The sequence below is a fragment of the Dermacentor silvarum genome, chromosome 2, assembly GCF_013339745.2.
Source record: "Dermacentor silvarum isolate Dsil-2018 chromosome 2, BIME_Dsil_1.4, whole genome shotgun sequence".
Classification (NCBI taxonomy): Eukaryota; Metazoa; Arthropoda; class Arachnida; order Ixodida; family Ixodidae; genus Dermacentor; species Dermacentor silvarum.
The window spans coordinates 115,762,536-115,789,894 of NC_051155.1; positions in this window are offsets into that span (position 1 = coordinate 115,762,536).

The following is a 27,359-nucleotide window of genomic DNA, read 5'->3' on the forward strand; positions in this document are numbered from 1 at the left end:
GGATGGGGTCCTGCTGGCGTAAGCAAGCACTCTTTCGGTGCCGTCCTGCTGCTGAAGGAGCACTGCGCCAAGGCCGACATTGCTAGCATCGGTATGAAGAATCGTCGGGGCGTCTTCGTCAAAGTGTGCGAGCACAGGAGGCGTCTGCAGCCGCTGCCGTAGCTCGTCAAATGCCCGTTGCTGATCTTCGCCCCACACGAAGGGGACATCTTCGCGGGTGAGATGTGTTAATGGACACGCGATGCACGAAAAGTCCGCAATAAACCTCCGGTAGTAGGCGCAAAGGCCCAGAAAACGTCGCACGGCCTTTTTATCAGATGGCGTCGGGAAATTAGCGACGGCAGTGATTTTATCAGGGTCAGGTCGAACACCTTCATGACTAACCACGTGACCGAGGAAGTGAAGTTCCTCAAAACCGAAATGGCATTTTTCCGGTTTCAAAGTTAGGCCTGCTGAGCGTATTGCCTCAAAGACCGTCTTCAGTCTCCGTAAGTGTTCGTCGAACGTGGCGGAGAAAACAATCACGTCGTCGAGGTACACTAGGCAGGTTTGCCATTTGAGGCCTGAGAGTACCGTGTCCATGAGTCGTTGAAACGTTGCTGGCGCAGAACACAAACCGAAGGGAAGCACCTGAAATTCATAAAGTCCATCGGGTGTCACAAAAGCGGTCTTTTCACGGTCTCTCTAATCAACTTCGATTTGCCAGTAGCCGCTTTTCAAGTCCATCGACGAAAAGTAACGTGCGTTTCGTAGCCGGTCCAGTGAATCATCGATACGCGGTAGCGGATAAACGTCTTTCTTTGTGATCTGGTTGAGTTTTCGATAGTCGACGCAGAAGCGCAGACTACCGTCCTTCTTTTTCACCAATACGACAGGCGATGCCCATCGACTCTTAGATGGCCGAATAACTCCGTCCTCAAGCATCGTCTTCACTTGTTTTTGGATTGCCTCCCGCTCTTTCGGTGCTACACGATAAGGATTCTGCCGGATGGGTCTTGCGTCGTCTTCGATGATAATACGGTGCTTGGTGAGCGGCGTCTGGCTAACTCTTGACGTTGATGCGAAGCAGCTGTTAAACTCATTGATGAGCTCAAGAAGGCTGTTGCGTTCGATGGGCGAAAAAGTTCGACTGACATCAACCACAGGTGCAGGCATAGGCGCGGAGGACACCGCGTGCTGCACTGAGAGGCAGTCTTGTATTGGGGCAATTTCGTCGAAGTAAGCAACATCAGAGCCTTTAACAATCTGTCGACGTTCCCTGCTAAAATTCGTCAGCAGGAGTTCAGCATGTCCGTCGAGTACATTAATTACGGCCCTGGCGACGGAAACGCCCTGACTCAGTACTAGTGCGTTGATGTGTTCAGCGACGCCAGGCCCGGTGTGCAAGTTATCGCAAATGACAGGCACGAGAGAACAACTTCGCGGCGGAAGCGTGACGTCGTCGTCAGCGATACGTAAACGCGGTCGCTGGTCATCCGCGGGGTCGACGTCTTCAGAGCTCGTAGCAAATGTCACCATGCGGTCGCGGACATTAATAACTGCACCGTACTCCCTCAAGAAATCTATTCCCAAAATAAGTTCTTTACAGCACTCAAAGAGAATGACGAGGGTGGCAACGAAGGCTGAACCGGCGATTATGATTCTGGCTGTGCATTTTCCAATCGGCGTCATCAACTGGCCCCCGGCAGTTCTGATGTTGGGCCCGGTCCAGGGCGTCTTCACTTTTCTTAGTCTGTCGGCTAGCTTGAGACTCATTATCGAAAAATGCGAACCAGTGTCAACGAGAGCGGCCACTTGGTGGCCGTCAATGCTAACGACAAGATCGGCGCTGACGGCGTCTGTTACATGTGGTGTGGTTGGAATCGTCGGAGTTGTAGAGTCGTCGATCGTCGGTGATGGGGGTTCTTGGGAAGCTGGACGGTATGCAACCTCACCCCCGGAGGTCGCTGCCTCTAGTTTCCCCGGCGCGGGCTAGGAGACCTGCCCCTAGAGGCGTCAGGAAAATCGCGACGGGTTGGTTGGGTGTAACGAGCCGGTGATGGGGAACGCGATCGAGGCGTCGTTGAACCTTCCGGTCGAAAGTTTGAAGGATTGTCGTCGCATGTACGTGGAGCGTCAAACCGAGGGTAACTATAGTTGGTGGGAAATCTGGGAAACCCAGCTGCGCGGGAGTGGCAAGCTCGATAAACATGTCCGGCTTCACCGCAATGAAAGCATAGCGGCCGGCGGTCAGCGGTGCACCACACATCGGTTTTTCGTAGCGGATAGGCGGCAGGGAATTCTCCGTAAGACCGCGGCGCAACGATCGGCTGTCGGCGATACGGCATTGCTGGCGGCGGCTGTGACTGTCGAAGATAAGGCGTCGGGGATGGTGGCGGTGGCTGCGTCGGAGTGGTCGACGGTGTCAGCAGCATCGAAGTGGCGGGAGTTGGACGACAAAGAGCTTCCGCGTATGTGCATCGTCGCGGCGCTGCTTGCCAGTCGGGCGAACAAAAGGCCTGTCGAACTTCCTCCCGGACGACATCAGCGACAGAAGCCACCGCTGGTGCCATGGGAGCAATTCCGAGCTGCCGGATCTCCTCTCGCACAATCTCTCGGATAACTTCACGCAGAGATGTGCCGCCGCCCTCAGGTAGCAATGAAGCATTTGTTGGCGAGTTCGCGCGATCGTATTGGCGGTACCGCTGCTGTAGTGGCCGTTCGATAGCGGTAGCCTCCTTGGTAAATTCGGCCACTGTCGTCGGTGGATTCCTCACGAGTCCGGCAAACAGCTGCTCCTTCACTCCCCGCAAGATATAGCGCAACTTCTTTTCTTCGGCCATCTGAGGATCTGCTCTGTGGAAAAGGCGGGCCATATCTTCTGCAAACATGGCAACGCTCTCATTTGGCTTCTGAACACGAGATTCGAGAAGGCGCTGCGCAATGTCTTTTCTGTCGCTGCTAGTGAATGTGTCTAGCAGCTGGGTGCGGAAGGCATCCCATGTGGTCAGGCTCCTCTCCCGGTTCACAAACCATGTCCGCGCACTGTCTCCAAGAGCAAAATAGACATAAGACAGCTTTTGCCGGGAGCTCCATTCATTATGACTGGCGACACGCTCGAACTGGTCCAGCCAATCTTGGACATCTTCAATGGCGTCACCATGGAAACTTTCTGGGACCATAGGATGCTGTAGCGTCACCTGCGATGAAGTTGCAGTGGCCATGGCGGTAGTAGTTAGACGCGGTCCGGCAGGATCCTGCAAGGGGTTGAACTCGGGCGTCAGGCCTAGCAGGCGGGGGCTGTACCGGTGAACAGGAGTTTCGACGAGCGAAGGCGATTCCGCGTTCGATTAAATGGCTCCGCGAAGGGGTGCTAAGCATGAGGCAATCCTACCCCGCACCTCCACCAGTGTCACGACCTCGCAGGAGACGGGGAGGCCGGCGTACAGCACGTATGCAAGCACTTTATCTGAGCAGCAAAACGCAACGTCGTTGTCGTCTCTGTTTTTCTACCCGCGCGCTACTTCAGCGTCGTTTCCATGGCCGGGCACATACCCGCGGCGACGATATAGCATGTGGCAATATATAATGGTATTTCTTAACAATTTCTGTGGTTTGCAAGAGTGTGAAAATTTTCTGCTTAGCTTCCTTGAGGAACTATTTTCTTTATGGCGGTACCGCAGTGCGCCGGCCGGTCACGTACGGAGCGCGCGGGAAATAGTGCAAAATTCAAACGTCGCAAATGTCGCGCCCTGTGTGCGCGCACAGTTTTAATCGTTTGTATTAAAAAGAAATATTTGTTTTAATACGTGAAGCAACCGGCGCGAAGTGAACTACGGACCAGCAACGTACACAATTGTCGCTGTTCGTGCTTGTTAGTTGGACATCATGACGAACGGTAGACAGCATGCATGCCGTCCCATTGATTAAACATTTGTACCTGTGCTTCTGCGCTACAATTTGCTACCGGCAAAGTATAACAGCGCAGATTGTGCGTGGTGGCCAAGCAGTTTCCCAGCACACTGGCCAGCACCCCGTCTCTACGTGTTACAGAATAGACCTAGGCTTTCATGTAAAATATGGACACCACGTCGCAGTGATCACCCAAACTTGTTTCATTTTATTGTGCGCTAAGGGCTAACAACTAAACAAAACGCACTCTTTAAAAACATATTTATTTATCATGCTTACATACTACTTTTCCAACCATCTTGCCCATATTTAACATGGAGGCAATGCCGTTTTCTGACACAGACAGGGTACTGGCCACTTACAATAGAAGCCGATGGGAATCCAGGAGGTGCCCAATCATCGGTCATTGATCACTGCTTGTTGGGACGTTTGTCTTGTGCTCCAATGTTGTGTCTATATATATGTATATACATACAGGGGGGTCGTTGTTAAGTCTTACGGAAGTTTTAGAAATCGCCTGTGGCAGGTAGCATAATTCTTATCATTGAGCTGGGCTAATCGATGAGGCGGACATTAGTAGCATGAGCAATCGAAACACACATTCAACTAATTAAGAAGAAATCACTAATTAACTTCTTATTTTATTACTTTACGACACATATTGCGATTTACGAATTTGAGCCGGTGATCTTTTCAGGCGTATCCACTTGGAATGAATTTCCAGAATGACACCAGTTTGGAGATATGCGCCATCAAACTCGCCGTAAAAATGCACTGTTGTTACACTTACTTTGTTACCAAAATGCTGTTTTATACATAACTAAAACCTAACTAACTAAGGTAACTAAAACGCCCATGTATTTCGTCCCACACTTTGGGCAATAATATCTCGAAACTGGTGTTATACTGGAAATTCATTTTAGGTGGATGCGTCTTGCAAACTCACCGGCTACAATTCATATATTGCAATATGTGTCGTAAAATAATTAACTAAGAAGTTCATTAGTAATTTTTTGTTAATTATTAGAATATTAGTTTCAATTTCTTGTGTTACTAATGTCCGTTTCTTCGAATAACCAAGCTAAATGATAAGAATTATGCTACCTCCTACAAGCGATTTTTAAAAATTTTCGTAAAGCCTATAATTTTGAACACCCAGTATATACAGGGTGTCCCAACTTTCTTGCACCGACACTTAAATATAGGCAAATGCCACGTAGCTGGACAGAACCAAGGTAATGTTGTTTGCCGTCGCTTACAGATACTCAATTTTTGCATTAGATAACTAATTAGATAATCATTATAATTAATAATTATTATTGAATTAATAATAAATAATTAGCTTCTCAGATATTATATTTAGCTGAAAAGTGTCAATCAGAAAATTATAGAGCAACAGGAAAAACTCCCGATACAGCTTTCTGTTGCCCAATACGTGGTACATAAAAGTGTTTTTCCGAGCGTGAAAGAAGCCCGCGGATACACGCATAGTGCCTCGAGCGGCTAGTTGTGCGGCAATTTTGCGTGTATTCGCGGGCTTCTCTCACGCTAGAAAAAAAAAGAAAAAGAAAGAAAATCAATTTTATGTTGCACGTATTGAGCAATAGAAAGCTGTATCGGGAGTTTTTAGTAGCAGGAGCGTCGAGTGCCATTTGTTCTTTGGACAGTACTTTCGGTTCACCTCCTGAGATGATCAAGAGTTGAAAATAAATCGAAAAAAATAGTACAGTACAAAATTCACGAATATCATTATAGATATGATATCAGAGCATAAGTTTAGCTATAAGTTGAGTTACTGAGGTGTCTGGAATAATTAGAAGTAATTAGCTGAGGCGACCGGGGTTGCAATCCAAGTAAATCATAAAAATAGAAAAAAATGGTTCAGTTCAGAATTCATGACTTTCATTATAGATATGATATCAAAGCATAAGTTTTGTTGCAAGCTGACTTGCTGAAGTGTCTGGGATAATTGTAACTAATTAGCTGAGACCAGATTAAAAATAAATAAGGAAAAAAAGAAACAAAGTAGTACAGTGCAAAATCTATCGGTTTCTTTAGAGACATGATATCAAAGCATAAGCTTAGTTCAAGTTGAGTTACTGAAGTGTCTGGAATAATTATAATTGATCAGAAATCACTTATTACTGTTTACCAAAGCACAGAACACCAACGCCGGGATGCGAGTGCCAAAAAGAAACACCTAAGTCAAAGTTTAAGGTTGCCTACTCTTTTAAGCATGAAATGCTTTTAGCTCCCGTTGTCGGCGATCTTCAAGTGACCTTGAGCCAGAAGCCAAAGCTGTTATCCGGGCATTCAAAACGAGAACATGCCGGCAAGTTGAAAATGAAATGCACCCGTAGGCACGAGTACAACTGTGGCATGGACGTAGAGTGCAATATAGCGTACTGTACATGCAATGCATTGTACTTGATATAAACAAAACATATGAGCAAACAAAATAGTAAATGGTGTCTGCTTGACACTGGCTTTGCCACACATCAAAAACCACTATGACAAGTTGCGAGAACAAAACGAGGTCATCCGAGCAACCAGTCAAACTTGAAAAAAGGCGGTCTCTGGCACCAACCCTTTACTACACATGCTAGTTACTCTCCAAACAAATTACAAAAAAATATTGCTTGCGAGCTCTTCCCAATGTTTCTTGACAATATCACTCAAGCTGTAACTTCTATTACGCTGAAGTTTTGTCATTTCCAATAGCAACGTTCAAAAGGCCGATAGATACAGGGGCAGATAAAGTGGGCCGATTCTGGAGGCAGTGCAGAAAGGGTCCAAGATCAATGGCACCCGTTTCATGTGGGCCGATCCTGGAGGCCGTGCAGAAAGGGTCCAAGCTCAATGGCACATATCCCCTGTGGGCACGGGGACCTCTAACGCTTCCTTGAACTGCCCTTGTCATACGTCGGACCCAAAGAGACAAAGTTAACAGCCTTTCCTCTGTCGAGAAAATGGAGTACTGACTATTGATATGTTGCTGGCATATTGTTGAGGAATTGTTGACACAATATATTTTCAATAATGCCTCAATAGTTATTGAACGTACACAACAATACCTCAACAATAATGTTGTTGAGCGCGTCACAACAGTAAAGTCATTGACTAATTGTTGTTGACATATTGTTGAATAATGTTGAGTATTATTGAGAAGTGTTCAGCAATATTGACATTGAATATATATCTGAAAGCAAAGCTTGTCGCCGTAAGCATCTTACGTAAGCAAAGGCATATCTTACGTAAGCAAAGCTTGTCGTCCGATTCTAGTAAGCGAAGCTTGTCGTCCGATTCTAGCATGCTGATTCTAGCGTGACGGCTTCCGAGGCCCAGGCGAAACGTCAGCGAAGAGCCGCCGACCCTGAATTTAGGGCAAACGAAGCGGAATGCCTGCGGCAGCGTCGTCTTGCCACAAGGTCCTACCAGTTACGACTCGAGAGATAGGCATTTGGTTCAAGTTATGTGACACTCTATATATTTAGTGGTGATTAAGTGAACAATAAAACGATATATATGTGTAAAACACATACACGTCTACAAGTGTGTGTTTCAGATATATATTTAATGTCAATATTGCTCAAAAATTCTCAATAGTACTCAACATTATTCAACAATATGTCAACAGCAATTAGTCAATGACTTTACTGTTGTGAAGCGCTCAACAACTTTATTGTTGAGGTATTGTTTGTACGTTCAATAACTATTGAGACATTATTGAAAGGATATTGTGTCAACAATTCCTCAACAATATGCCAACAACATTTCAATAGTCATTTTTATAAGGGTAGGCCCTGACCACCGCTCGGGAGTGTGTGCAGATCTGTTGCTTAGAATCGTCAAGGAGAGCAAGAGCGATAGCTACCTGCTCGGCCTTAGTGGGAGTGGCGTTCCTGATAGAAGCAGAGTGGGGAACAAAACCTGTCTGATTAACGGTGATGGCCGAGAAGTTGGCCGATTGACCTTACTGCGCCGCGTCTACGAAGCATTCAGACTGTCGGTTTGTACGAACGTCTTTTAGCAGGGCTTCACCCCTGGCCCTCCGCCTCCCCGCATTGTGCTGCGGGTGAAAGTTGCGGGGAAAAGGAGAGACCGTAATGTAAGACCTTTGATCCTTAGTGAGATTATGTTTGCGTTCCTCTTCAAGAGCTGGACTACATCCTAGGACGGCCAGGATGCTCCTTCCCGAGGCCGAGGAGGAAAGCCTGGCCATCTGAGCCGTATGCTGTGCCTCGATTAGCTCTTCCAACGTGTTGTGAATACCCAGTTGCATGAGGCATTCCGTGCTAGTGCTCGAAGGGACTCCTAGCACTCTCTAGATGGTCTTGCAGATCAAGAGATTGAGCTTAGTCTTTTCATGACCCTGCCAGCAGTGCATGCCAGCAACAAAGGTAATATTGCTCATTAAATAAGCGTGGAACAACCTTAGTAAATTGTCCTCCCTGAGGCGACCTCGAGAGTTGGAGACTGCAGTAATAAGTGGAACCATGCTTTCCGTTTTAGCTGTATGCTTGTTTATGGTCTGTTCATTTGTGCCATTAGCCTCTATAAGCATTCCAAGAACTCTGATGACTTCTACCCTGGGGATGAGATGAACGGATCTGGTGCGAAGCTTTATATTGACGTCCGAGAGGGGGACCCAGCCATTAGGTTTGACACCTCTTCTCTTGGGTCTATACAGCGAAAGTTCCGACTTGCTCGGAGAGAGTCGGTGTCCGGTTCCACTAAGGAAAGCCTCGGTGTAATCCACAGCCTGTTGGAGTGCCTCCTGTACTCTGTCTTCGCTACCACCCGTACACCAGACCGTGATACAGTCGGCGTAGAGGGTATGACTTATGCCCTCGATTTGCAAGAGCCTCTTGGAGAGCCCACACAGCCGTAAACAAAAAGATAACTTCGTGCTGTCCGCCTTTCGGTCGAAATTGCGACCTTTTATATATATAAGCATAAACAAAAATATAAAAAGTCGCAGTTTTGACTCAAAGGCGAAGCATCGATTGCGACAGCAAATTAGTAGGCAGCTCTACAAAGTAGGAATGGTAGTTTATCGGCCGTATAGACTTGTAAAAATTCGCTTACAAACTAAATGAGCAAGCACGGTGTCATGCACGCACAGGTAAACATGAACACATCTCGCTCGATGACCACGGGAACTCGCTGTCAAAACGCTGGAGATAGGAAGCACGTCAGCAGCAGTGAGAGAATTGACCTTCGTGCTGACTCTCGCTTCAACGCGAACAAAACATAGAAAGCACCGAGCATACGCAGCTAACGGCACTGGGCGCATGCACTTTGTCTGCATCGCAGATTGCTTTGAAGATGAGGCCCGTTCGGGCGCGCACTTGGCCCACATCGCAGATCGCTTTCAAGTTACGGCACCCGTGCAGCCACGCCGTAAGCAGCAGTCGCCTGAGAAGAACGTCCTCCTCTCCCCCGCCCCCCACCCGTGCCTCGCGCGCGAAAGAAGACGATGCGCTTCTGGCCAGCCTTTGTACCTCACGCGCGCGAGATTGAGCCGCGAGCGTCGGCTTACCCTCGCAAGCTTTCCCTCGCACATACAGTGTACGGCGCGGGATGACGCTGTTATGTTTCGAATTTATGTGAAAGGTCACGGCGACGACGACGGCAAAAATGCCCTTGGAGTGTCCAATAAATGCTATCGCAATAATAATTGAAAACGTGGTCAATGATAAATCTACGCGTGGTTTATACCTGGACAATAAAAACGCTTTTAAAACAGAAGACAAATAAAAAAATGTGGTTGATCCCTCTTATATAGGAATCGGTATAGAACACGAAAGTGAAACGTGTCTTCACAGAAGTAGTGTAATGTTTATTGCACATTGATATATAATGTCTATTGGTGTTTTGTGGCTAAAGCGCCCTTAGGCGTTGATGCACCCACGCTGACGCCTGGTGGCACGTCTCCTCCATCACGACTACCAACGTCGATGACCATGAGCAACCGTCGTGCATATGGAAGCTGCACTACGCTGCACACGTTAGCACAACGCGAAAGACGAAGCACGTAACTGACACACTAATACAACGCGCAAGACAAAGCACGTAACTGAATCGTCACCGAGTCAAATCAGCGCGTACAGCGCGTCGTAATTGCAGCCTCCGCGATCAACTTCAGAAACATTTTCAGAGCTAATTGCGGAGGCCACGCTCCGCTGTGCTGAGTACGGTGAACGCCACCTAGGTGGCGTTGGTAGTGCTTCTTGATGCCAGCGTCCCTTCGAATGCTGGCATCGAGGCGTCGTAGTGCTGAGACCACCGAAGCGTTCACTGTCGGTGCGCGTTAGTGTCATAATGGAGTACTTCTCTTTTCTGCTCGTAGGCGGCGGCACCACCCCGAGCAAGAGCGCGGGTACACGGAGGAGTGTTAGATATATAAGGCGCGTCTGTGTAGCTCTCTGCAAATGCGTTTGTGGCGCAATGGGTTAAACGCTCGGCGATCTATCGTCGCGGACCGAGAGGTCGTGGGTTCGATTGCCAAATTTTGCATGTTTGTGGAACTTTTTCTTCTGGTTTCTTTCTTTGTATTATGTTCTATGACGTATTTCCGTGACGGAAATACGTCAGTGAAGTCTTCGTGGACCCCGGCATAAAACACTTTCGTGTTAAAACAGAAGACGTCAAGGTATGGCATAATCGGGGTTGCCATTGAGATTTTAGAAAGTTGCTTGTGCAACCAGTATGAAGTATTCCAAATTCAAGCTTCTAAACGGAGTCAGGAGTTGCGCAAGTTTCCATATGGGATCCTTTACTCTTCCTGGTTTACATGAATGATATCGTCTTTATACGGGACTCTCCACAGCTCATTTTGTATGCAGACGATCTGAACGTATTACAGCGGAGCTGTATATGTCTACCCTCCCATAGATTTTTCAATGTGCATGCCTCAAAACGCCATACTTCTGCCTCCTCTATGAGAAGTAGGAGCAAACCAGTCAGACATGTGCTGACACCTGGCGTAGCAAGAGGAAAGCTAGGAAATGGCCGGCGAGTAACAGCGAATATCGTGCACGAAAGGCTGCCCGTAAGCGGCGAACTCGACAGGAAGACGGGTGCTCCAAAGCGGAGAATGCGGTGAGGTGACGCAGGTACCACGCCAGTAAATTGGATGAGCACAAGTGTGCATATGCGAAATTTCAGAGGAGCTTTCTCGGGAGATATTTCGGATTCAGTTGTGCGGTGTGCGATCGACTGCGGTTCGAAACGGTTTGATGGTGATTGGCAACGTTTTAGATGTCGCGAAGCGTGAACGTGATGCGGTTTTGACAGGTACCCCATCTCCTGCCTTAGCAAGTTGCTCGGTTTGGCTGCGCCGAGGGAACGCTAATGGCCGTAGCGCTCACTGATCATTTGGTCTGAACGTGGTTTCTAACAAGCCACCTTCTGCATTTCCCCGCCTGCGCAAACAACCGAATAGGCAGTTAGAATGTTCCGTGCACTGGTGTGGGCAGGCCGCGCGTAGTGCGTACTGCCGAAGAACAGCTCCGCTGGTCGCCCAAAGTCACAAAGGGGAATAGCTGCTATTTTTATATACGTTACAAAATTTAGAAACACCTAAAGAAAATGACATCATGACATGACATCACTGTCAATGTGACTCAAACAAAACAAGCTGCATTGATATGGAATGAACTCAAGGTATATAATATTTCGCACAGTAAACGAACATTGAAAACATGGTACAACGATAAACTTTGACGCGAATAAAACAACAAAGCTTTCCTGGCATGTGGTTCAGGTCAGGCTTAACGTGGAACGTCCACAGCAACTATTTAGGTCAACAAATTGCTCAAATGTTCTTATGCCTGTGCAGTATTGGTTTTCATATTTCTCAGCGGCTAAAAAAAGGTTTGTGAAATGCGTTATTCTATTCTTTGCTTTGTTATTGCGTAATAGCATGGGGGACGGCAAGTACAAAAATATAAGAAGGTTATTGTGCTACAAAAGTAAACACTTCCTTGTTATGACAACTGCCATGGTAGTATCGACCGTTTGCGTACACCAACGTTATTTTATAAACAATAACTGCTTAAAGAAAGAAAAATATATTACCTTAAACTATTTAAATGTAAAATAAGAAGGAACTTACATACGCAAAGAAAATAGACAGCGTCACCAAGCCAAAATAAATGTACGATTGCCAAAAAGGAGGAAATATTATGGAACACAAACAATGCAATACCAGGCAATGTGAATATGGCATAAATTGGAACGTAGCTTTTATATTTGTGTTAGCCCACATGCTTTTAAAAGGCTAGCTAAATACATTTTTGAGCAACAAATAATTTATCAATACTAAACAATATTGCGTAGAATTTATGTGGCAATTATATTTTTGTCATATGTAGGCCCAAGGGGATGCTGTTTTCTTTATTGCCTCTCCTTCTTTACTACTCTATGAGAAGTGTATGTTATTAGCTCATTTTGTAAGTGCGAAATACCGCTTTGTTATCGCTTACGCTGTTTTATGAGGCGTTAAAATGTGATATTTTTTTGTAACACTAGTGTATATGTTGCGAACCGCAGCTGCAGAAACCTTTGTCAGATGTAGAAAGCGCCTTTCGCTTGTGTGTCTTCGCTTGTGCGTGTAGGCAAGCAGTAAATAGGTATACTACTACTACATCTACAACTACTATAGCCCTGTCACATTTGTAGACAGCTGATTACTAACTCGTAGTATGACGTATATTACCATATTCTCTCGTTGGCTAGCTATTGCCAAACCTGCTTTCTCACTCACTGACGGATTGACTCACCAACACAGTTATTCAGGGATGTAAGCATACGTTTCCAGTCGACAATTTACATGATACCAATCAACAACAACAAATAGAAATGTACGGTAGAGGGGAGATAACACAACGAGTTATGCTTATAACGTGAGTGTAATTAAATAGCCCAATTCCACAAGTGGTATGAAATATCTAGCGGGTCAGCTAACTCAAAAGAAATATGTATAAATTTTATCAGGCTGCTTTAAATAATCCCAGGAAGCACAGCACTGGGAAATGAGAGCGCAGTAAAACAACAGCATAAATATCCATCCCAAAATGACGTCGGATCGTCCGGTCAGATTCTAAACATTTGTTATGTCGTTTCAGATATGTTGCTTACTGAGGCGTGTAAATTGTTTTTGTACATGAATTGTTCAGCGACTGATACATAAGAATAGATTAATAATGTTCTTGAGTTAGGGATAAAAAAGGCCCACGTAGCCTTAGTGCTAGCTTAACTATTTTAAAACATTGCGGACCATGCTAAACTAGTCTTCTTATAATGTGCGTCATACGTTTGGTACAACGAACCACTACGTTCATTTTTCCTTGCTGAAACATTGAGAGGAATGATTAACGATGCCGGGAAAGAGTTTCCGCCCTAGTATTTTTTTTTTCGCCTGCTAAAAAAGGAATATAACTTTACTCTTCCTTTATCTTGCTAGAAAAGTTGCGAATTGTTGCAGCTTCGCGAACGTGTCCGATGTTGCCTCTGGAATCATCAATCACCATGAGTAGAAGTGTTTACTCGAGAATGAGCGCAGAACGCAGCCATAACTTCTGTTTTCGGTCTCAAATGGCTGTTTCCTTGCTGGTACCCTCCATTATTTCTGATAGCCTGCACGGGCTGCATCTTTCTTTGAATGCCGAACGCAGCCGCTTAGCGCCCAAGGAACGGCGTTAAGAACGCGTCGCTACACCCTCTCATTAAGGAAGCAGGCTATTCTTAGGGGGGACCCCGGGAGCCTGAAAACGACGTATGACTCGGAGAGCGATTCAATAATGGGTTTCACGCGCGCACAGAAACCATGTTCTTTTTTTATTTTGCTGTTAAAGGTATATTTGCTGTCGGGGAAGATGAGGTAAAACATATTTCGCCTTGCCTGAGGTGAACTATATACATTCAATTCAATTTCATAAATTATGAATCCCGCGCAATCTCTGTCGTAGGTGGTTCTGTGTGTGTAGAAAAGAAAGTTGCAGTTTTGCCCGAAAGGCGAAGTAGCAGTTGCGCTAGTGAATTAGTACACTGCTATAGGTAGTAAGTACAGGGTGTTGATTTTAAAGTGTTGCGAAATTTTTAGAAGTCGCCTGTAGGATGTAGGCATAATTGTTATCGTTTAGCTGGGTTACCTTGATAAACGGACATTAGTAGCACAAGAAATCAAAACTCATATTCAACTAATTGACACAAATTCACTAACTTCGTAGTTAATTACTATGACACATATCGCAATTTACGAATTGTAGCCGGTGAGCATTTCAGGCGTATCCACTCGGAATAAATTGCTAGAATGACACCAGTGTAGAGATATGCCCCCCCCCCCCCACCCCCAATCTCGCCATAAATATGCACTGCTGTTCCCCTTACTTTTTTCCCAAAATGCTGTTTTATACATTGAAGCACAAAAGTAAGTGGAATGCCCATGTATTTCGCCCCACACTTCGGGAAATAATATCTCGAAGCGGATGTCATCCTAGAAATTCATTTCAAGTGGATGCGCCTTCCAAACTCACCGGCTGCAATTCATAACTTGCAATATGTGTCGTAAAGTAATTAACTAAGCAGTTTATTACTCATTTATTGTTCCTTAGATGAATATGTGTTTCGATTTCTCGTGCTACTAATGTCCGCCTCTTCAAATAACCCAGCTCAAGGATAAAAATTACGCGACCTGCCACGGGCGAATTTTTAAAATTCCGTAAAAACTAGTTCTGAACTCCCAGTATGGTAGTTTTATGGGCCACATAAACCTGTAAACGTTCCCTCACTAATTAACAAGCATGGTGTCACGCACGCACAGGGAAACATGAACACATCTCACTCGACAATAAAACATACACGAGTACACAATGAACAGACACCATTTCTGATCAAGGGAGTGCATTCAGTGCTTCAATGTCTTGTCGCCGTCGTCGTCCTGCGATCGTGTGTTCTGTGCCGGTGCACACACGCTCGCGTGAAACACACAATTGCTCGCTATACACGAGCACCTTCCGCCATCCGGTATCGCTTCGCGAAACCTTAAAAAAGGCACGCAGTGCAGGGCAAGGCATCGCTTTTCTTTTAAAAAAATCCACACTAAACCGCGCCGTCAACGTCACGCACAAGTAAGGAAGAAGAATAATATAAAATTAAAGGATAGATGAAGAATACGCACGCCTGTGGCTTTTCTTATTTCTAATGAACAGTTTGCTTTTTGCCTATAAACCATCCTCCCCTCTCACCCATCCCTTTTCGGGTACTGGCTCCTAGCTGTCTTGCCCGATTGGTAAATTTTAGTATAGACAAGTGAAGTCAAGTCAGCTTTATTTGTCTAGCAAAAAAATGCTGAAAGGATTTCCCGGGTAAAGCTGCTCTAGGCAGCTTGACAGAGTCCCTGAAAACCCTCTACATTGACAGTATGCAACAGCGCATTACAAAGAAAAGAAAATAGCATATAAAAAATTATAGTACCCCAACAGCAGCTCGGGTAATGAGAGCAGAAGCAAATAAAGCGTACCACTTTAGAGGACTTGCGATAATAGCAGTTACATATATAAAAATCCAGAGAGGCCTAATGGGCAGAGATAGCCCGTATGACTATACAATGATGTGTAAACTATGTGTTCACAGGTGTAATACGAGTTTTATTTGTGCACGAAAGAAGACCATAAAATCAGGAGGAAGCATAGCCATGAAATTGGGTAGTCCTGCGTCAAGGTTGGCAAACGAAGAAACTGTACAATTGTTTGTAGTGAGAGCCGCATGGCTGTATTTGCTGAGAATAAACAGAACTGTAAATTGAAGTACTTGCTTTTTGTATTTCGTCTGAAAACGAGGCATATAGTATGAAAAAATCCTGCGTATATACATATTATTTTCGTTTGGGGTTAAGGACGCGCCGGTTGCTAAAAACTGCTGATAAGCCGGTTATATAAAGTAAAGAGATTGCGAGACTTCAATGTTGGAAAAGCGCTAGATTTTGATAAATATGTGCTCCTGAAACACATTCTGAGTGGAGGCTAAGTTAAGGCAAATGTGCAACTTGGGAAATAATCTTCCTTTGCGAAAGAAAAATTTCTGTCAAGTTTTTCTTTGTTGTAGGTAACGAGTCTAAGCGGGAATAGCTAATATACCGTCCAAAAAATGTATCATAAACATTCACTTTTACTTTATAGGGGAGAAGAGAGTGGCATCATAATAGTACACCGTTTGCGGAAGAAAGTTTCTTGCATAAGCGTATAAATGTGTGAGTTGCAGCTGAGGTGTGGAGAATATGTGACAGCAAGTATATTATTTATCCCCATTAACAACATCGATAATTTTACTTTCATTTATAATTTAGGTTTTCATGTTAGATGGCTTATTCCTTGATTGGAAAAGGATTTATTTTGTTTTTGCAACCTTAATTTTTATTTGGTTGACAGGTACTAAGCGAAAAATTTTGATGAAACATCATTCGTTTGTGTTATTAAAGCATTTACGTCAGAAACACAGAGAAAAATGGCACTGTCTTCAGCATACATAAAATAATTTACTGACTTGTCAACGCATTCAAGGTAATTATTATAAGCATTCAGTAAGACAGGGCCTAGAATGCTGCACTGGCGCACCTCTCGTGGTAGAAACAAAAGATGATTCATAGCCACATAATCATACACATTTCATGAAGACAGGGTAACCTTAGCCATGCCTTCCAACTCTCGAGTCAGAACGCGCATGCAGAATAAAAATTCAACTTTTGAAGAATCGAATAAACAAATCCTCGAAATAAACAAGCAGGAACGTATCGTCTGCTTTACGGAGTCTCCTTTCGCACTAATTTCCGCTATCCAAGATGACGTAACCGCGTGACTGTTTGTCAGAAAAGTTACAAGTACCGCAGTTGCCGCTAAAGACAAAGAAACGATAAAAAAAAATGTGGTTGATCCCTCTTATATAGGAATCGGTATAGAACACGAAAGTGAAACGTGTCTTCACAGAAGTAGTGTAATGTTTATTGCACATTGATATATAATGTCTATTGGTGTTTTGTGGCTAAAGCGTCCTTAGGCGTTGATGCACCCACGCTGACGCCTGGTGGCACGTCTCCTCCATCACGACTACCAACGTCGATGACCATGAGCAACCGTCGTGCATATGGAAGCTGCACTACGCTGCACACGCTAGCACAACGCGAAAGACGAAGCACGTAACTGACACACTAATACAACGTGCAAGACAAAGCACGTAACTGAATCGTCACCGAGTCAAATCAGCGCGTACAGCGCGTCGTAATTGCAGCCTCCGCGATCAACTTCAGAAACATTTTCAGAGCTAATTGCGGAGGCCACGCTCCGCTGTGCTGAGTACGGTGAACGCCACCTAGGTGGCGTTGGTAGTGCTTCTTGATGCCAGCGTCCCTTCGAATGCTGGCATCGAGGCGTCGTAGTGCTGAGACCACCGAAGCGTTCACTGTCGGTGCGCGTTAGTGTCATAATGCAGTACTTCTCTTTTCTGCTCGTAGGCGGCGGCACCGCCCCGAGCAAGAGCGCGGGTACACGGAGGAGTGTTAGATATATAAGGCGCGTCTGTGTAGCTCTCTGCAAATGCGTTTGTGGCGCAATGGGTTAAACGCTCGGCGATCTATCGTCGCGGACCGAGAGGTCGTGGGTTCGATTTCCAAATTTTGCATGTTTGTGGAACTTTTTCTTCAGGTTTCTTTCTTTGTATTATGTTCGTGTACATTGTAAGCTGACGTATTTCCGTGACGGAAATACGTCAGTGAAGTCTTGGCGGACCCAGGCATAAAACACTTTCGTGTTAAAAATGCCCCCTCCGAGGGAGGCACGCTCCCTCGGCGAATAGCAATAGTTCATCGCACTTTGGACCCTGGGTGTGTCCCCAGGCGGTTGCCATGCTTCGGCAAGTTTCCACGCACCACATCTACGTCGGACGCGTGAAGCGCAGCGAACTTGAAGTGATTTATTACGCGCAGTGCTGCGTTTGTGGCTCATCCTGGAACAGAAATAGAGCGAAAGCCCTAAGAACGCGAGTGTCGCCTTTACTCGGAATGGCGCGAGCAAGTTTCCGGAACCGTGAGTACACACGCTGCGAGAACTTTCGCGATCCGTTGGTACGCGGAGATGGTTGGACGCTTACGGGTACGCGAAGTGAGCGTCCTCTTCAATTGCAGCGAGTGAGTCGAGAGAGCCGACGGTGAACGCTGCCTCAGTGCAAGCCTTGGGTTTCGTAAACCGATGATTCGTATACGATTCTTACGAGTTCGTGCTTCTTACGAGTTCTGCTTCGCAAAGGAGTGTATGTCTTTCCGTAACACTTTAAAGCATTATGCGTACTACGTGGTTAAAGCACTCGCGATAGAGGGGCACGTGCTTTAAGTGAAATATAACCTAAAATTGAAGAGATCGGTGTGGAACCCATTCCTCATCAAAATTATGGTGGCCGCTTCAGGTGCAGCACGTCAAGAACGTGCTGGGCCAGGCGGCATGGGCCTACCAGGAGGCCCGCGGACTGGGGTCTTAATTCCTTTCAGACTAATAAGTGTTATTTCTCACTCTCTTTCTCTATCATCATCTGGTGCAGCAAGTCACAAAGTATAGACATAAACTCATGCAGTTTTGCATAAAATAGATTTCGCGACCAAACGGGAGTGCTTTACGTACATAAAGAAGCTGCGTTCTCTTCAAGCCGGCTGTTCGCCGCCTTATCGCCTTCCCGTGGCTTACGTACGCTATATTTATATAAGTTATTTGGAAGTTTAAAATGCTGTTATGCGTACACTAAAATGGGATTTTTGAAGTAATAAATATCGTTGCAATAGTTTACTCATGATGTTGACATCTGCAGGCTCTCGTTATCGTTCGTCCCGAATAAATTTTGTTTCAAATTTTGCTTCCATTCAAGCCAGCCGAAACACACGTGACCTGAGCCAAGCCCGACCATAACTTGAGAGACTCTTTGGTAATTTTGCAGTCTGCAGGCCTGTAGAGACGCACCGGTACAGCAAACGGCAACCTGGGGCTTATGAATTACCTTGTTTTGGGCATGTTTGGTATGCCCGCACGTGTTTTTTTTACCGGTTCCTCCACGTTAAGCTAAACGCTTTCAAGTGAAGCCTATATTGGCTGACAAGTTTGGGCGGCGTTGTAGTCACCAAAAAATTCACGTGTGGCGCATACCCACATTGCATAAGCGGGTATGAGATAGGGACAAGAAAGAAAGAAAAAAAAAAAAGAAGGAAGGAACGAAGGAAAAGAATGTCACAGTTTCGCCCGAAAGGCGAAGCATCAATTGCGATAGGAAATTAGTAGAGGGCTATTCGGAGTAGGGATAGTAGTTTTATCGGCTGCATAAACTTGGAAACATTTGCTTACTAACTGAATTAACAAACGTGGTGTGAGCGCGCACAAGCAAACATGAATAGATCACACTGAATGACCGCAGACAACGGCTGTCAAAACGCTGGCAGCAAGGGAAGCCGCCGCAGCGGGCGAAGGTTCGTGCGGTCTATCGCTTCCACGGAAACTGAGCGACGAATGCGCAGTGCATCCAAAGGTCAGAGCCGTGTGGAGATAAGAGACGGTGCGGCGACCGCCACAGCCGGGCAAAGTACGAGCGCAGTGGTTGGCAAAGTATAAGCTGCGCCCCCCCAACCCCCCCCTCTCCAGCGCTCTCTTCCCGCTTTCTTGCTTTCGCGTGGGAAATTGAGTGGCCAGTTCCCCTTGCGCCCGGTTGCAAGATACGCCTTTGGTGCCGCAGAAGAGCGTCGCCCCGCCTCCCTCCCTCCCATACCCACGGCGTTTCGAGGGACGGTCGTTTACTTTCCGCCGTGCGTTCGCTCTCCGCGATAGCGCGCGTCCCCCGCACGCTTTCGCTCGCGCATACCGCGCGCGGCCACGATTTTATCGCCCTTGGACTTTATACGGAACCTCACGGCAACGCCAACGGCAGAAATGCGGCTGAAGTGTCCATGTAATTGCTTTCGCAATAAAAAGTAGCAGGCCTGTGTGGCACGCGCAGCCGAGTCACAGCGTAAGGTGGAGGAGACGCTCAAGAGTAGCTCCAATTTCGGCACCACGCACAACAGGATCTTGGCGGCGAAGTCTCTTCGCTTCGTTTTCACGAGAATAATCGAATTGTCCACCCGGCGTCAACGGCGAGCTGCGGCTTGTACTGCTCTCTGCACAGCAGTCTGCTGAGCCCGATGATGCCCCGTGGCAATCGCGCACGTAGCTCTGCGATTCGCTTCTTCAGCAACAGTTCGTAGTTTGCGAGGAGGCACCATAACGTGTACAGAAGAGGTATCCTGAATACGTGGCGCACATCTCACATACCCTGACCCCGTGGCATGGTACGTTGTTGTTGTTGGTATTGGTGATGATGATGATAATGATGGTTTATTGACATCTTTAAAACGGGGTGGGGCAAATAGTCACCTAGCCAGCTTGAGTTGACCAGGTCCAGCTACATGCAGCATGCAACTGCTACACGCAACTGCTACATGTTGGGACAGGTGGACCGAACTGCAAAGCACATTTTGTACGCGCGAGTCCAAGCTACGCTGCACGCATGCCACATCGCGTGTCAAATGAAAAAGCTGATGATTCTAAATTCATTTCACAAATAAGAAAGGGCTACTGTCAAGGAAGTCAGTCGGGGAAGAACACTAACATTTTAAAGAGATATTAATCAGCTGTGACGAAAATGGCTTTGGAAGGTCCATACCAATCCTTTGAAAGAATTGGCATTGACCAGGACAGGCAGGAGAGGCAGAGAAAATAAATGCGCACGTAGTTTGTTTTATTCATTGCAGATGGTCCATATTGGGACGCAATGTACTAGGGCGTGCTATGACGTACAATAATGTGCACCTAGTATATTTGATCACAAGGTCAAAAGCTATATATTTATCATTGAGTAGAGTTCAACATTCGTGCCACAAACATGACTATTTGCATTTAAAAAGCAGTGGTTTTCGGAAATGCTGCGGCAGGATCCTGGAGCCCCACACATGACGAGGATTCTATGGTACTCCAGAAGGACTTATATCTTTCTCTTCATGGCCCTCTAATGTGTTAAAAACTTAAGCAATCGGACTTTACTTATTATAGGGTATGCCGTGTGTTTGTAGAGGCAAATTGGTATGCCGAATTCTGAAAAAAAATATTGCTGGCTCTCCCGTAATCGAGAGTAGATGTAAGCATGAAATGGCTACACGGAAAAGCAGACTGGTTGGAGATGACATTAGCTACAACCTTAATATTGGTGTAGTGCATGTTCGCAACGGCACCGCCCACCATACCACACGGCAACACGCCATACTGTGCACTGGTTCGTATGGACGCTGCCCAGCTAGAAGATGAATACTGGCTGAAGGCGGCACGACATGCAGTGAAAGACGCTAAGGGGACAGAGCACACTGGCCAGCCAGAAGGAGCGCCTTGAATGCTGCCGATAACAGAAGCTAAAAGCATTTCATGCTTAAAAAAAGCGCGTCAGATGAGGCGGGGATTATTTTTTTTAGCTACTATTATTCGATAAGCCAGGCGGGGGAAAATTGCAGTATACTCTTATGAAGATTACAAACCCAATGTCAGTGATATGAGGCTTGAAAAGGGGTTGTTTTTCTTTGCAAAACGTGATTTGATTGGCAACTGCTTCCCAAAAACAACGCTGACACCTACCAAGTCTGTTCGCGTGACGGTGAGGTACTACCATCCCATGACTATGGTAATGTGCAAGGCACCAACTAGGAAAAAACGAAAAGAGCAAGAAACAAAGCGCGTTTTACAATACGCCTAAACAAACGCCTGACCCAGTGAGCGAAGCATTGGACTTCTCTAGCCAGGAATGCAATGTGCAGTTTACGTAACCTAAGGGGATGCAACTGCGGACCACACACTGTGAGCCGCGTGAATAAAGATCATTGATCCTTGATAGCTCGTTCAAGCTCTTATGCAATGCAATTATTGTGTAACTGTAATTACACAGGGCATGACTCTTGATTCTTCCAGTTGTACGGGACATAAAACGAAAACTGTGGGTGGCGAAGATGACTACAACACAAGATGACGAGTCAGAGTTACTTGAGACCTTCAGCGTTCTGTTTCTCTCCTGTCACTTCGAAATTTGGAATTGTCCTTATGCTCCGTTGACCAAGGTTCTCCGCAGTTGGCCTCTCCACATAAATTCAGGAGGCTGCACATAGACGTTGTTGCTTTCTCAATTGTGATATAATTGCTGTTTCGCCATGTTGCGACTAAACTATGAAGTAAAATTTTGTGATGTTACTGGCGAACACGATGGTTTTTTAGCAAGAATGGAGCAACTAATATGGTTTTCACAATCTGCATTTTTTTTGACACAAACGAGAGCTATTTCAAAAGCAGGTGGACGTTCTGTGGACTTCAGTGGAATCATATTAAACTGCATCTAACACAAGCACTGTTGTTTAAAAGCACCAAGTGAATATCAAGTTTAACCAAAAGTGGCTCATTCGGGAGAAAAATGACGAATTGTTCGTATTACGCCTCGCCTAATGCTTGGGTCTCGAATACAACTTACTCACAGTGAACAAAATACAACTTACAACGAATGATATCTTGTTCTAAAGTTCGTATGAAAAGCGTTCTATAAATGAGAGAAATCCTTAATTAATGCAAAAGATAAAATATTCAGGCTACAGCGTATCTTCGGGATGACGACTGGTTATCACCAAGAATTGTGGCCAGTCACTGATCCATTTGCGACATACAAAGAAAAATGACGTCGACCCGTCCTGGGCCCATGTGCTCTCGCTGTATCGACCTAAAATGCTGGATTTCGAATGAATTTTGACCACGCCGAAAGCTGTGAGTGATAGCAATTGACTTACTCGAAAAACATCCGTGCGTCAATTTTACGTCAAATTATCGCCTCTTGAAAATCCAAGGTGAGGGCTGCCCGGCCAAGCCTAACCGAACAGGAGCGATCGCAGAGTCGGCGGCTGGCCGCCAGCTGTAGCCGAGAGATATCTGTTCAAAGATAATCCTTGGCAAGGCAAAAAATAACCTCATCACAACCGCCCTGGTCGACAAAGACCCTGAAAACACCCAAACCTGCAAAAAAATGGAAATCAACGCCGCAACGAAGGCGAAAGCAACGATACTGACGGCCACGGGGGAGACTGGTTTACGGTTACCCGTAAACGCCGACGCGACGGCAGCCTTCCGACAACTACGACTGGAGTATGCAAACCAGACCGCACGCCCAACCAAGCACACGAACGAAAACCACGACTCCCACCACTTCCACCGTCCGACTACAAGATCGTCTTCTGTCCACGAGACGGGCTCGACTTCAGCAAATGACAATCTCATGGCGTTGCCCGAGTGGTGAGTCAGGTTGCCCACATTCTGCAACCGAATCTGACGTGCTCACACTGAGAATCCGCAACGAACAGAACCTGACAGTGGTTAGTACGACAAAGGAGGAGCTGGCGGAACGCATCAGACAGATTACTACCCTAACTTGGTGGGAAGGAGCACCAAGTATACGCATACGTGGCAGCCCCCGACATGTCCTGCAAGGGAGTTGTCACTGGGACCAACAGTGAAACTCACCCGGGCGAACTAATGGCTAATCTACGCTCCCCGCAAGCACCTATTCTCTTTGCACGCATGTTCGGAAAGTCGACCGCTGCTCTCATTACCTTCGACGGGCTGGAAGTTCCAAGAACAATTTATTCTTATGGAGGAGAACTCCTATGTCAACCCTACTGACCGCTATCTCTGGTATGCAGCATATGCCTGAAAACCGGGCACAGGGAGTCCAACGCCGGAGAGTGCCCGGTGCAAGAACTGCGGACACGAAAGCCCATTGGAGGACCACCAATGCCAACCGAAGTGTGTGCCGTGTGGAGGCGATCACCCAGTTACGGAACCAAGCTGTCCAGCCAGACAGCGCAAGCCATTCAACAGATCACATTTCTTACGTAACGCCGGCTACACCAGTGACGCCAACAACATGCCCACCACCACCAACCCTTGGACTATAGCACCAATCAACCACAAACGCGCGGGTGAAAATCGCCGCAGCTTCCCCGGAGACGAACGTTGAAAGAGGCCGATCACCCCGAAGATCGACGGACTCAAAGAAACGAGATAAATTAAGGGACGCGTCCACATCCAGATTACAAAGCCTACCACGTGCACAGACACCCCGACATGAACGGCATGAAACAACTGCAAACGACCAAGGGGGGGAATCACAATCAACCATCGTCATGCTGGAGAAGAGCGAGAGGAAAGCGGTCACGAAATGCCCTGGAGCGAATCCACCAAAAGTGAGCTGGGCTAAGCGGCTTTCAAACTCTTCCCCCTTAGCTTCTCCCACTGCCACCAATCTTCCACCCCTTACAACGTGCACACGCACTACTCATACAGGGCAGGTGCCTCTCACAATAACTTCGCTACCAACGCCCTGGTGCTGGAAATGATTAATGACATAGCCCGAATGCTTAGGCAAGAGATGCGAACATTAGTAAACGAAATGGCAGTCACTCTTCGACAGGAATTACACCAGTTAAACCATGAGTTTCAACAAGATAGAACGCGCCTGAGCAACGAAATGCAAAGGACAGACATGGTGTGTTGTGGTGATATCTTGCGCATCTTGCGGACCCTCGCGGGTGTTGCGTATAGCTTTGAGATCCAAGGGTGTGGTTTCGACGGGTCAAACAGCATCTGCTTTCTGTGACCCATAGACAGGTCGTGTTTCTGTAGTGGCAGCGCCGGCGCCTCCATGCAGCCCGGCTTTTGAGTTTGCGAGCCGCTTTACTGACTGCTGTGAATCGAAAGTGGTCTCGGTCTCTGGAATTGATGGCACGGTGTCAGAAGCCGACGTAGAGTCCGAGACCCGTGGTGGTAAAAATGCATCGCATTGGGGGTCTACAGCGGGGAACGTGGCCAGGCAATTTGCCAAAACCTTCCCGGTGAATCATCGGCGGCAAGATGCTGCGGGATCCGAGCTCTGCAGGGTTTTCGTCGCAGCAGGTCAGCTGGCGTAGACTGCCATGTGAAAGTAGCAGCGGTCACTTTCTGCGCGTTTAAAGGTTGTGGCGGAGCCGGTTGCATTGGTTTGTGGTGCGCTGCCCGGTGGTGGGTCGACGCGGGAGTGGTGGTCGCCGTGCGCCGCTTTCCTCAGTCTTTGGTAGAGCCGATGGAGACACCCGGTGAGCCGGCGTCTGCGGCGGCGCAGCCTGTGGCCCTCTCTGTTGAGGCGTTGCTGGTCACTACTGCAGGGTCAAGGTGGTGTACCTCAGAGGCTGCGGCCGCCATGCAGTGCTGGTCGGGCTCGTCGCAGGCGTTTGTGAGCGGGCGGAAAACAGCCATCGAAGTTGCGCTCTATTCTGTCCAGGACCGGTACTTGTGGCATTCGTCGTTGTCCCATGCCTCGGCCCTCCCTCGAAGCTGCCCGCCGCAACCGGCCATACCGGCTTCTCTGTACAGGCATGGCGATCGCCGAGAACGTTGGCTGCTTGCACCCACACAATGGGTAATTATGAAATCCGTGGAACTGCGGTAGTTCCGAATGAGCCGGTGATGGTAAGGTTGCAGGCGGGAAACTGGAGGTGGCTCACTCACTGCAGCCGGAAGCATGGCCAGGGGAGCGTGAACGGCATCCATAGGTTCCTCAGAGGTCGATGATGTCCTGGGGAAGAAATCGATGGCTAGGGAAGCGTGGATGGCCTTCCTCTGGCCGCAGGATGCACTCAGAACGGCGTGGTCTCTCGAGGACTTTCCTTAAGACTGGGTTCTCTTAGGCTGCGCTTTCGTCGACTGTGCAAATGTAACCAACCAGACAGCCGACCGTAATCCAGAACGCCCGGTTTACTTCTCCTTCATCTTCTCTTCCCTAGCGCTCGCAGCGTGAGCGCCCGAGTCCAAGTGAACATAGTCTTCACACCACACACACACACACACACACACACACACACAAATATATATATATATATATATATATATATGTTTCATTTCTCTCTTTTTTCTTATTATGCTTCTCAATTTACTTTCTTTTCGCAGTGGTTACATGTAAATTAGCCTATTAGCCTTCTTCCCGGCTTTAACTTCTCAGCAGTTCCACGAATTTGCAAGTCCTATTTATGTGAACACTAAATTAGCCGCCCGAGTATTGCTGAGTCCTCCAATCGGATACCAGCAGCAACTGGCAATAAAATATTCCTCGATGCGTGCTAAAGCGCTTAATAAAAATGAAACGCTTCTCTTCTTCTACAGAGTATGTCAGGCACAAATTAAAATGTGCACAGCCAACAAAGGAAACGGAATAGCAATGGCAATCATACAGTATTTCAACAATAGAACATAATAGAACGAAGGCGCCAGAAAGGCGTTTAGTTCCTTTTAGGCAAATACTGGAAAATAAGAAGGCGCATAAAGTTTTTCCGACCTGTCGTCAGGACGCGCGTTTCATTTGTGCTGAAAGGCATGAAATTCAGTCACGTTCACCTCCGCGAAGAAATTCGTAAAAAAAAGAAAAGAAAAAAGCTGCATAGAGAAACTCATCTTAACTGTCACGTGCCGAACTGGAACCCTGGTCAGAGTTGCCAAATAGATCGGCGAAAAAGAGTGAGAAAGGTTGAACGAAAAATCGGCAGCGACCCGTACGTTTTTCCTGTTGGAAAATACATGCACGGCACGTGCCTCCTTTTCGCAGGCTGAATATCAACTGGGTACTTGTATCAGTGGCAAGCGAAATATCGCAAGCCGGCTGGTAAATGTGTCTGTTCCGGGCAAAACTACTTTTCATGAACGCTCCAGAGCTTTTTGAAAACAAGTCAATCCTTCATGAATGAAGCACTGTCGCGGGTGTTCTCAAGTAACACATTGAACAAAAAGTCATTCTGCGTTTCTTTCTGAAATCTCTCCCAAGTTTGTGGAGAAACAGAACATATGAAAATATTATACAACAGGTGCGTAACGATAAGGTTTTGATAATGGTGTCACAGATTGGACATGAAGCACTAAATGAGCCACGGTGTTCTAGCGGCCAGAAGGGGGTCACAACTGGTGCAAGTGCAACCCCGACATGCAGCCTCTGCAACGCCACCTCATCTCACCGAGTGCGCATGCCACGAATTCTTGAACACGAGGGAATAACCAGTTTGTAACGTTATGTGTGTTGTGTTTCGTAGTTCGAACTCGGGCGTCATTCAGTAGGTCGCTTGCCCACGCCATTGTCCGCCTCTATCGCCGAAACTGGCTTGCTGGTGAAGAGATGAGTTCGGGAAATTGAAGGAATGGCTAAACGGGTTTATTTGCCCGTGTTAGGTGGCGGAGGGTATTGTTCTCGCAAAGCAGGCGTCCGAATGTCCTTTATGAAAATGCAAGAGTGGCCGATGCAGGTAAGTGAACAACTTGCCGTCCGCCAGGATATTGACGGGCAGAGTCGCACGGCGGACT